The sequence below is a fragment of the Dipodomys merriami genome, unplaced genomic scaffold (genome assembly GCF_024711535.1).
Source record: "Dipodomys merriami isolate MVZ:Mamm:240054 unplaced genomic scaffold, mDipMer1.0.p SCAF_17, whole genome shotgun sequence".
Lineage (NCBI taxonomy): Eukaryota > Metazoa > Chordata > Mammalia > Rodentia > Heteromyidae > Dipodomys > Dipodomys merriami.
The window spans coordinates 10,663,217-10,676,561 of record NW_027203048.1 but is presented as its reverse complement, the minus strand read 5'-3'; the positions used below and the strand labels follow the sequence as shown (position 1 = coordinate 10,676,561).

At 36.3% G+C, this 13,345-nt stretch overlaps 1 protein-coding gene across 2 annotated transcripts in view; it reads right to left on the bottom strand.

Annotated features, from left to right (window-relative positions):
• The window catches only part of Babam2 (BRISC and BRCA1 A complex member 2), a 389,222-nt gene that overhangs the window by 175,821 nt on the left and 200,056 nt on the right, over window positions 1-13,345 (bottom strand). The gene's annotated exons all lie outside the window — the stretch shown is intronic.

Here is a 13,345-nt window from a genome sequence, read left to right as displayed (position 1 = left end):
AATATCTTAAATGTCAATTCATAAGAATGCAATGGATAAAATACTGATCTAAGTATGATTATTGTGATCAATGTACCTGAACATTGTAATGTATCTAAACAAAAGTAAAAAAAATAAAGCTGAAGTTGTTGTAATTTATAACTAAAAAACAAGAATAGAAATACTTTGGCTATCGGAATCAACCAAGACAACATTGATGAAGTGTCCTAAATCAATTATTGCCAAATCAAGTATCTCTGCCATGAAATATCTATTCTGAATAAAATATTGAATTAGAATAACTCTAATACCATGCCCATTTAAAATTTCTGTCAATCAATAAGCTGGGCAAGATGTTGTACTCCTGTGGTCCAGTTATGCAGGAGACTATCTGCAGGAAGATCAGACCAAGACAGGCTTAGGAAATAAATGCAAGAATCTACCCAAAAAGTCAAGCAAAAAAATGACAAGAAGCATGGCTCAACTGGTAGACCACCTTGAAAATATAAGGCCCTTAGTTCAAATCACAGTAAGACCCCCCACCAAAAAAAGAGGCACAAGAGTGAAATGTACATATGAAACAAGAATCATAATGTATCTTTCATCCTAAAAGTTAAATTTTTAAAAAGAAAGAAAGTAACCTTGCTAGGCTCTACCTAGTCTCCCCTAAAATTCCCTAATCTCTCTCATTGAGAGGTGTCCTTGCTCTTTGACTCTACTAGTTCAAGGTTACTCTCTCCAAGGACACACACTAAACACAGCAATGTTTCTCCATCCTTTTCTTACTTGGTGTCTAAACAGTTTGGGACATGGACGATCACTTGGACTCTAGTTTTTTTCTTCAAAAACATTCTTGTCTCTGCTTCTTCCCCTCCCATTTTCATTCTTTATTTAACTTCATGCTTTTTTTAATATATTACAAAAATTTGGCTTGGTTTATTTATTTATTTATTTTTTGGTCAGTCATGGGGGCTGACCTCTGGGCCTGGGCACTGTCCCTCAGCTCTTCAGCTCAAGGCTAGTGCCCTACCACTTGAGCCACAGCACCACTTCTGGCTTTTTTCTGCTTAGTGGTACTGAGGAATCAAACCCAGGGCCTCATGCATGCAAGGCAAGCACTCTACCACTGAGCCAACTTCCCAGCCCAAATTAGGCTTGTTTTAACAATTCAAACCATATAGCTCTCTACTTCTCAAGGTAACCAATGTCCACTGTGTAGCTTTGGAAGCTTTGTTTGTACTCATAAACACACACTCACACATTTGCATGTAAACACCTCTTTAACCTTCTGTTTTGTGTTCTCTAATAGACTCATATCATATATATCACTCTATCAACTGCCTTTTAAATAGCCATATAAACATTCCCAGGCATGGATTTATCTTTTATTTAACCATTTCCCTGGCAAATTTGTCTCTTGATAGTACTGTAATGAATATTCTTATATATACATATTTATATATATATGTATATATACACATAAACATACATGTATGTTCTTTTTTTTGGGGGGGGGATCCAGTCGTGGGGCCTGAACTCTGGGCCTGGGTGCTGTCCCTCAGCTCTTCAGCTCTAGGTTAGCGCTCTACCACTTGAGCCACAGCGCCACTTCCGGCTTTTTTCTTTTTGCTTATGTGGTGCTGAGGAATCGAATCCAGGGCCTCAGGCATGCAAGGTGAGCACTCTACCACTGAGCCACCTTCCCAGCCCACATGTATGTTCTTTACAGATGGGATTCATGTTTCTTAATAGACAACAAAAACAACTTGTTAGGGTAAAGATTTAGAAATATTTTATATTTTAATAGAATTTAACATTGTTTTTCTGAAAACTTGGTGCAATTCACATGTGGAACCTTAAATTTCTACATGAAAGTCTATTTACCTTTACCCCAAATAACTGGGTAGCACTGACTACGATCACTCTTTAATTTAATGTTGGCAATTTGATAACTGAAAACTACATCCCAATGTGAATTCAATGTGAGGTCAAATGACTTTTCACTGAACATCTGTATTCCTTCTGTAAATTTCCTGATCAAATCCATTACCTAGTTTTCTTTAAGGTACTTGATCTTTTTTTTGTTATTTAGTAGGATTGTCAACCCTTTCTGGCCACATGGTTACAAATATTTTCTTTCATACCAAACATGGTTTGAAAAAGGAGAAGATGGATATAAGAGGAGTTGAACTTGTTCAAAGTATATTTGTATGCATGAAACTTCTTCCTACTATTAATGTATGATAATTCATACATAAAATTAAAAATTTTTAAATCAGTTCTTTTTCTTAGTCTAGCTTTTGATTTTTACTTTGGGGGCAGTTCTGATATCACAGAAAATTTAGACAGTTACAGAATTAATGCTAGTCAATAATTCTGGGATATAAATTTTAAGTAGCAGGATAAAAGAAGCATGGATTTAGTTTTTGTGCTTTCTTTTCCCTGAACTGGGGAACCAGTGGATGAGTAAGTAGGAAAGAGAAAGATCTTGGCAGTACCTGGCACCCAGAAATCAGTGTGTTTGTTGAATGAATAAATTAGTGAAGAATAGTCTTTACTTTCTATATCTAATGAATGTTTGTAGGCTCTTGCTTTATAAAATTTGTTGCCACCAATAAAGCCTGAAAACTAAAGTGCTGACACCTGCCCAATATTAAACCAAGTTCTCTACAACTAGTGGTCTCAACAAGGGAGCCCAGATTTCCAGTCTAAGCTTGCTTATCAAATTTCTCTTTTATAGATGCTAGTATTTTCCATCTTGAATTTTCCTTTCTATAAAACACAGAAGATAAAGTTTTAAAATTACTTGGGGTCCTAAACAGATGGAAAGACCTAAGTGCATATCTCTGAAACTCAAAATGTCTAAACTAAGATCGAAGAAATTCTACGCATAGAGACAAAATCATTGTATGATCCAGGCATAAGAATCTTCTTCATACTTAGATTGGCTTCTAGAAGAAAGACAAAAAAAAACTTTGACTTTTTAAAAAGTGTCTTTATGTTGTGACTTTAAATGAGCATCATTATTCCACAATACTGTGAATTTCCGGAAATTAAGTAATCACTTAATCACGATCAAAAAAAAAAAAAAAAAAAAAGAACCTTGGGGAAGGGAGGGAGGGAGGGGATGGTAGGGGGAAAACAATGGAGGGGGTAACGATGTTCAAGAGGAAGTGGAAGTGTACTCATTACCTCACTCATGTAACTGTAACCCTCTGTATAGTATCTCTACAATAAAAAAAATTTAAAAAAAAAAAAAAAAAAAAAAAAAAAAAGTGTCTTTATGTAGTTGTACAAAGGAGGAATCATGTAACAAAGCAGTTTATGAATACAATGCATCTTGATCAGTGTCACTCCCTCTCAACATTCTCACTGTCCTTCAATGCACTCCTTCCCTTACTTTTCTTAACTTTGTGGTATATACAATGAATTCTTAACTGCATTATCCCCTCACCCTCTTCCACTTTTCCTTAGTCTACCTCTCTCCCTTTGGCCCCACCTGCTCTTTTGTATGCATATATATCCTGATGTTGATTTTGTTGGGTTTGACCTAGTTTTCCTGAAAGATTATACTACTTGGGCTCTCTATATAGTCTATTATATTTAATTTATTTGTAACACTTGTGCACAGCCCATCCCATTGTGTTTACTTCTAGATTTATAGGTACACTCTAACTACCACAAACGAAAGGAAACCACAGCACCTTTGTTTCTCTGGATCTGGCTTACTTGATTTAATAGACTTCCCCAAAGAAGAAGTAAACATGGCCAATAGACACATGAAGAAATGCTCCAACGTCTCTGGCCATAAGGGAAATGCAAACCAAAACAACAATGAGATTTCATCTCACCCCAGTATGAATGGCCATCACCAAAAAAAAAAAAAAAACAACAACAACAAAGATTGGTGAGATGTGGCCAAAAGGAAACTTTAATTTGGTGGGAATGTAAGCTCCTTCAACCAATCTGCAAAGCAATATGGAGATTCCTCAAAAATTAAACACAGAACTACCATATGATACAACAATTCCATTCCTAGGCATTTACCCAAAATATTAAAACCAGGATACAGTAAAGCTATCAGCACAACTATGTTCAATGGACAAATGGATCAAGAAAATGTGGTATATATACAAAATAAAATTTATTCATATATTGGAAAGAATGATATTGTGCCATTCATAAGGAAATGGAAAGACTTGGAAAAGATTCTAGTAACTGAAGTAAGCCAGACCCAGAAAAGCAATGACTTTTAAATACCATCCTCTGAATACTGAATGTCCTTGTGAAAGGTCAAGGTGGCAGTCTATTATTTCAAAACCCAAACTCTGCAAAAAAAACAAAAACAAAAACAAAAACAAAAAAACCCTGTCAAAACAACAGAGGCCACTGAGATCATTCACAACCGTATATCTATGGATAATTTATAATTGGGTACATTTCCTACTTTTTAACTTTCTACTTAATTGTTATTCCAGCAAAGGACACAAATGTTTAAAGAACAATCCTCTAAAGAAAGGAATGACCCTGGTTTATATAATCCACGTTTGTCAGCTGACATCTTACAGAAAGCACATGAAATGTTGGTCTGAATATAAACTAAACTAGTTATTTCTAGGAGCTCATTTAATGAACTCTTGTAATCTTTTATTCCTCTTGGTATGGCACATGAGTTTTCCCTGAATTGGTATTTGATTTCTAATAGATACATACGTTTGATTTTGAGTGCTTAAATAAACCCAAAGAGTTCCAAAAATACAAATCCACACGGTGCTGTTTCCAGTTTCTGTAACTCTAACAAGCTTGTCTCTGTGTTCCCTCCCATCTGGGAAATTAGAAAAGAAGCTCTTGTACCATGGTTCTTAGAAGCTAACATTACAGATGATTATTGTAACCACTAATGGCAGCATTTGGAAAAGCGGGGATAGTTAAGACATAGTAAGGGACATTTAAAAATGTACAAGTATACATTTTCAGGGCTTTTTATCTGCGCCATCTGAAAGTGCCACAGGCTAAAATGAGGAAAAAGATTCCAAATCTGCTAAAGCTACAAAATATTGTGTTTTTCCTTTACAAACTTGCCAGGCACTCACAGCCATGCTCTTCTGCTGAGATCTAACAGTGACTCTAGCTTAGTACTGGCTTATAGTACTGGATGCTGTAGCTTATAGTGGGTTTTCACTACAAATGAGCTACTTTTCCTGTTCATTGTTGTATCTCCAATACATATATAACAATTTGCATGAAAATAAAAAAATGGCCAAGCTCATGCCTATAATCCTAGCTACTCAGGCAGCTGAGATCTGAGAATCACAGTTCAAAACCAGCCTGGGCAAGAAAGCCTGTGAGACTGTAAGCTCTAATTAAGACCAAAAAGCCAGAAGTGGAGTCAGACACCAGTGGCTCATGCCTGCAATCCTAGCTTCTCAGGAGGCTGAGATCTGAGGACCATGGTTCAAAGCCAGCCCAGTCAGGAAAGTCTGTGAGACTTTTATCTCTAATTAACTACCAGAAAATCAGAAGTGGCGCTGTGGCTCAAGTGACAGAGCAATCACCGTGGCCCAGAGTTCAAGCCCCATCACTGACCAAAAAGAAAAAAAAAAGAAAGCTAAAAGTGAAGTGGTGGCTCAAGTGTAGAATGGTAGCCTTGAGCAAAAATGCTTGGGGACAGCACCTAGGACTGGCACAAAACAAAAATAATAAACACAACAAAAACAATGGCAAGAATTAGAGAAAGAATGAGTAAATAGATGAAATTAAACACAACGTATTTTTCTAATTTGAAGAATATCTGGGTTCCAAGATTTCATGTATGAACTAATAGAATTAAATAGAAATTGCCTTCAGTTAGGAAGACCCATGATGTTTATCTCTTTAGTTCTTCAAATCTATGACTGCTAAATATATTAAAGAAAATCCAAATCTGAAAGATGGTACCAGCCAAGAATACAACTACTAATGTAATAAGGGTCAACATTTTTGTTTAGACCATAATGTCTCATTTATATAACTATTCTCAATTGAAGCTCTTTGCAAGTACCAAAAGGATATAGAAAAAATTAGTCTTGGAAATGAAAGTAAATACAAGTACAATTTATCATTAGGTCTATTCCTTTGATATGTTAATTATTTCAAGATAGCAATCATTAAACAAGTCCAATATGTTGAGAAGATTAGTGTCAATACAGACACGAACTACCAATTAACTAATTGCTCACAGTTATTAAATGAACCCAAAATGTTATAAATCATAGGTCACGTAGGAAGATTATTTAACAACAACAACAAAGACCATTCGATTTCTTAGTTCAAAAGGGCCTACAACCAATCTCTAACATCACTACTAGCAAAGTCAGTCTGTGGGTAAAGTAAGTATAGTAAAGTCATCATAGAGTATGTTAAAAACTTAGTACTATTTAAATTACATTTTAAGTGGTATTAAGTAAAACCACAATTCCTAGGGTGACCAAAAAATTATAGCTAGATAAGCAAATACCTCAGTCTACAAAATCTGTAAGTTCTTGTCATCCTACCAACAAACAAAAATTTCTGAAGCAGAATCTCATTTAGTAAGTTTGTATTTTAGAGCTGCTGCTGTTATATAATACAAATTTGTCACCATAAGCTTACATCAGTATTCAAATCAAAAATTTTAAGTCAGAGTAAGACTTTTATAGTGTTTCCATGCATGAAAGTATGCATAAAGTATGTAATATCTTACAAATGTGATGGAGAAAAATTAAAGCAAGGAAAGATGATAAGGAAAAAGGAAATGAAACTTTAGGAAAGATGGTCAATAAGAACTTAGAATCAGCAGTGGCTTTGTATTACATAAGACAGATTTAGAATAACCACGCCCAAAAAGAACTTGAATTTGTATTTTATTGGCATTATAACATGACAGTAAATATGGCAAGAATGCGGTTAAATCTAAGCAGAAGAAATATTTAAGAACAAGGATAATTTTGTATATAACACTTTAAGGACTAGATTAGGGATACAGCTTAGTTGTAGGAATCGTGCCTAGCATGTGCAAGGCTCTGGACTCAATTTTACAGCACTGCAAAATAGTAATAATAATAATAACTACTATTACTTGGTTTCATTCTAGCCATATAATGACACTTATCATTTCAGAATTTTGGTCCTTTCTCTACTTACAGGTGGTTGAAAATGTGCAAATACCTAATAAAAGAGTCTAGCCAGAAAGCAAAACAAATTCAAAAGTAAGGGATTTAAAGTTGAGCCAAAAAAAAAAAAAATGAGGAAAAGGAGCAATATGCATCTCTGATGAATAGCTCTTCTGCTGGTGATCCAATTCCTAACCTTGAGCCTTCTTGCCATGAAGCAGGGTGTTGTAAAATTAGGCTGAGCATTCTCAGTTTATCATTTACAGCTTTTCTCCACCATCTATTGAATTCTTGGTTAAAATCTTTTGATATTTTTTGTATCACTTATGAAAATAGCACTTGCCAGAGTAACCTGTGATTTGGTTTCTCCAGATGAAAATAGGAGTATTCTCCCTACCTCATCTGGAAAAACTGGATCCATCTCCATATATTTTAATAGACTTTTGACTAAAATTTTTCATTTTCCATTCCCTTTGTCAATAGATTTTTTTCCTTTTCTTTTTTTTTTTGGGGGGGGGGTCCGGTTATGGGGCCTGAACTCTGGGCCTGGGCGCTGTCCCTCAGCTCTTCAGCTCAAGGCTAGTGCTCTACCACTTGAGCCACAGTGCCACTTGCGGCTTTTTTCTTTTTGCTTATGTGGTGCTGAGGAATCAAACCCAGGGCCTCAGGCATGCAAGGCAAGCGCTCTACCACTGAGCCACCTTCCCAGCCCCTTTTTTTCCTTTTCTTAATTGGTATGGTTCTAATTTCTTTAATTCTGATTCTTTGTAAGTGTACTTGCTCTATTAATATTTTTGAATATTTTTATTACCTTTAAGTAGTTGTACAAAGGAGTCGCCATTCAACCAAGCAGTTTATGAATACAGTGCGTCTTGATCAGTCACACCTTCACCATTTTCACCCACCCCTTCTACCACTTCCCTCATTTTTCTTAATTTTTAGGTTATGTATCTATTTTTTTGACATTTAACAAGGGAGTTTATGCATATAATTCATCTTGATCTGTGTCATTCCTTCAACATCTTCACCCCCTTTCAACCCATCCCTTCCCCTATTTTCCTCAATTCTGTAGTATGTACAATACATCCTTGCCTGTATTCTATTCCTTTCCCCCATTCCATTTTCTACTCCTCTTCCCTTAGCCCCATTCTCCCTTCTTAAAAGTACCCATTTCCTGGAACTTATTTTGTTTTTACTTAATCTTTCTGAAGAATTATACTACTGTACTTTCCATAGTCTATTTATACTTCAGTTAATTCATTTCTAACTGCTTGCATACCACTTTTGTTTACTTATAGATTTATAGGCACATTTGTAGCCTCCACATATGAGTAAACCATGCAACCTGCAAGGGAGAACTAACACCAATAGTCTGCAATGAAATAGAAAGGGAAGGAACACTACCAAACTCATTCTATGAAGCCAGCATTACACTCATCCCCAAACCAGATAAGGACACATCACAAAAAGGGAACTTTATATCTATCTCCTTGATGGACATCAATGCAAAATGTCTCAACAAAATACTAACCAACTGAACCCAACAACTAATCAAGAAAATTATACACTAAGATCAAATAGGATTTATCCCAAGAATGCAAAGCTGATTTAACATACCTAAGTCTATAAATATAATACAACATATCAACAGAAGCAAGGACATTAATATTTTTTTCAGCTGCAATCTGACCTATGTTTCCCTAGGTTTTCACCATATTGCTTCATTAATCCTTCATGCTACATGAGCAGCACTTTTTCTATTCCACATAGACCCTGAATTTCTAAAGGAAAAGGTAGTATCTCCACATTCTTAATCATATTCAATAACAAGAGCTAACATTTATTCAATGTTTACTCAAGTGTCATTTTATTTAGTGTTTAAGATGAATTGTTTCATATAATCTTTATGACAACTTCATAAGGTAGGTTCTATTACTATTTTCCCTTGCAGATGAAGAAACAGGCTCAACAGAAATTAAATAGTGAAGATGAATTATAAGCCCAGGTGTCTACGATTCTATAACTTGTGCCCAGCATTGTTATTAGCTACAAAGTAGGGACTCAAACAAGGGTCTAAAAAAATACAGAAATCCATGTGCAGAAAATGTAGCCAATAGTTAAATATATTTACTGTACTTGTTTCCCAGTGTCTAAATCCTGAATACTCTGAAAGATTACCATTTCCTATTCTGTTTACTCCCCTCTTCCACACACATATGCATACACACACAAAAACACTATTCCCTCTGAAACTAGTAGTCAATGGATATTCAAAACAGAAAAAACATATTTTTATGTGTTTTAATTTATATATATAGAAATGACAGAATGAAAAATAAAATTTCATAAAAATATAAGGACTAAAGGTTACACTGCCAAGTAAAATGCATTTAGTTATTTATGTGGACTAGCTGGAGAAAGAAGATGCCTTTCCAAGGGCACTGATGGGGCCATGGAGTTCCAAGGCCATAATATCCACCTTCCTTCAATAATGTATGGCTAGGCACATTCTATGATTAACTAACTCTACTCAGTGAAAATAAGAAGTGCTGATTGCCAGGTCAGGAAGAAATAACTGCAACGTTCTTGAAATAGCCAACCCTAGAGGGTGAGCTCAGGACACTGGGACAGAGTGGTTGCCACCTGCCTAACTTCCAAAAGTGACATCTTGAGTTCATTTCTAGTAGATGTCATGATGATAAAGTATGCAGTTTTGTTTTGTTTTACTTTTTTAAGCTTATATCTTGCTTATTTTTATAAACAAAGACTATTTCACGGCTTTCATTTATGCAAGAATCTGCTTGTGAAGCAGTACTTTCCCTTAATATGATGGTTATAGCTGCTGTTTATAGAGCTAAATTGAAACACATGTTGCACAAATAAACTTTGGGGAAAAACATCCTGGCTCTTTTAAAATAATGATGAACATGAGTGTGTTGGTCAAATACTGTTCCATCCATTATTATACCTAACAGACATAACTCTGAACACCACCAGTGTTCTGTGAAAATCACAGGCCACTCTAAAAGCTGTGCAATAGACCCTTTTTGCCAGGAGGCTGGAGAAGCTGGGTGAGGACACCTGTGGTACAGCAGGTTCCTCACTGGTAGCAAGCGATGTGTACTCACTTCTGCCAACTTCTCTACTCAAAAGTTGTTAGTGGAAGAAATCTAGAATATATAGGGTTCTGCCTACAACCCTTTGCTCTCAATCAGGTATATTTCAAGAAGGCATGGGGAACCTTTTCTCTGCAAAGGGCCATTTGAGTATTTATAATAGCATTTGCAGACCATACAAAATTATCAATACAGGCTGTGGGTAGCCAATAGAAAACATATGTGTATGTCCCATCATGTACTAAATGACTTTCAGCAGGCTGGATTCTCCTCACACCTGATTTAAAGTATCCATTTTTGCAATTTTTAAAAAAATAAATTATATTGAGCTACATATTAGAATATCTGAATTGTGCCTTTACATAGGCTTATTGATATGAACCTTGTGACATTTTCTCTACAAATCCAACAAAAACAAGTGGAACTAACAATGTGCTTTTATTTGAGCATATATGAGACAGACAGGAATGCCATTTAACCATATCCATAGCATACCTACTTAACTCAGAGGGAAAGCATATTAAATATTTTACCTAAATACATCACTTTGTAAGGGACAGAAAGATATGTATTTAAAGTGCAGTTGGTAATAGTAGTCATCTGTGATATTGCTGACCTGACCCTTCACCTTTCTTGGGAAACCATCTTTCCTCACTCCTAGTCCCTGATCCTCATAGCTCCTAAAAGTGCTGCCTGTTCTTAACCCACAGGAATAACTGGTGGGACTAGGACAAGGCTGGACCTTTCTTCAAAATCTGTGACCAAGTATAAGACATGGAAGATGACTGGCTGGAGTATGAGAGAACACAGCCAGTTTGCTGAGAGAAGCAGAGTGGCCACAGCCCTGGCAACATCCAACCTTTTATTCCCATGGGCTGTTCCAGCTGTGTCTCTGCTCTTACTGTGGTTATTCAATCTGCCCCTGGTTTTAAAAAGCGAATAAATTGCCCCTAGATGCCTAAGCTGGTTTGAAGTGTTTTCCTTCACTTATAACCAACATTTTCTCTCGTAATTATTAAACTGACTAATATAGATGATATCATGGTAAATCAAAATTTACAGACATAAGCACTAAAAAAAATTCAAGTCTATATGCTATGGAATGGTGGGCCATAATCATAACCTCGAAGAGACTCTTAGAACAAGCTGTATACCCTGTACATTCCAAAAGATAGCCTTACTAAAGCAATCTCTTGTTGCAGCAGGCTGTGGATGTAGGGGAGCTCTCCCTGGACTTCCTGCTGCTTGCCTAGGTGGATTTGAAACAGCATCATGCTCTATCATGATTCTCAAAATGGACCTCAGAACATCAGAATATCTTGATCCTCCTCAGCTAAAGAAATAAAATGTATACAAAGCACTCATGCTAAAGGGAGCAAGTCCATGGCAATATACCATTTAAGTATATGAAATATTTCACAAGTTCATCCTGCAACTGAAAAACTGTCCAAATATGGTAAACTTTTAGCTATAGAAAAAAATTGCAAAAAGATTACATGTTTTGTTTTTCCATATGATATGCCAAATGTGGGCATCATGGGAAGATACAGGCTCACACAGCTTTTGCAAATGCATGTGAAAGTGCCAAATACAGGACCCCGCATAAAGAAAGTGTTGAAAATGTTAGTTTTACTTCTCCTATTCCTTCCAGACTCTTGGTCTGGTATCCTTTCCATTACCAGGCCATTTTTCCTACTATGAAAATGATACTCTGTTTTCTTGTCTCTAGGCTGCTTTGTATTTTAGGACTCAGAGATTTCTCTCATGTTATACTGTGCATGAGGGCAGAAGGGTATGGACTCTTCTAAGCTAATAAAACCTCTGTATCCACCCAACTAGTAGGTCATTTGGCTCAGACTGTCTAGTGTCCATGGTTACAAGACAATTAGTAATTTCCAAGTTATTTCAGGCACCAGGCACTACACCCTTATTAACTGGAGACCAGTACAAACTACAGGTGTCAAAACAGAAAATGAAGCCTGCTACAGACTCTCTCCTTTGAAGTAATCAGTAATCTCTTGATTTGAATATTGATAATATTTATCTACAGAACCTAAAGAGCACTTTGGAATTTATTAGGGGAAGGGCTGGGGGAAGTTTAAGCTGTAGCTCTCTGGAACTGGCTACAGGAAAAAGTCCTGTGTAAGAAAGTAAGTTTTATGAAACAGTGTAAATACTATGCCCTCCTTGCTCTACGCTGGCTCAATATTTAAGCGTCTCCAAACTGTCTTTTCAAATCTCCCTTTTTTTATCACTCCTAACTGCAGCAGGTACCCATGCTTCATGCTGTCATTCTATCAGGTTTCTATTCTGCCATTTAGTCCTGGATGCCTTTCCCTAGCCCTGCATCTCACCCTCTTATCCCAAGTTTCTAATTGGACCCGTTTTTTAAAGTCCAATTCAGAAGCAACATGCTCTTCTGAAACTTCCTTTGATATATCATCTTATTCAATAGTCTTCCTCTGAACTGTTCCAGGTCTTTAGCTATAACCCTTTAAAAGCTAAAATGTCACATTTGCCTATAGACTTTAATAATTTATCTGATTGTGCTCCTGCCTAAGAGCAGAGGCCGTGTTTCATGCATTTTTGTATTACCAGGGCCTCGTGTGGTACCTGCCACACAAAACGGGTATTCAATAATTACGGGATGGACAAATGTATTAATGATTACATACATATGCTTGCCAGTGAATTACTGATCCACAAATGGGCTTGGGCAGCCACTTCTTGCTATAAACAGCCGAGATCTGTGTTATTATTTTTACTTTTTAATATAAACAAGCTGGTGTAAGTATGGTCAGAATAAGTCATTTTCCCCTAGATTATCCCCTACCAGAAATAAGAAGAAAATTCAAACTGGTATGCTTAGCTGACAGTCAAACCTCATAGCACAACACAAATAGAAAAGCAAAAGTAACATTTTTAAAAACAGTTTTTGGTGGTATTGGGATTTCAATTCAGAGCCTCATGCTTTGGGGAAAGGTTCACAACCACTTCATTCACACCCAGGGTGCTTTTCTGTTTAAATTATTTTTCACATTGGCCTCACACTTTTGCCTAGAGCTAGCCATAGGGACTCCTGTGTAGCTGGAATTATGGCTGTATGCCACCATGCCTGAG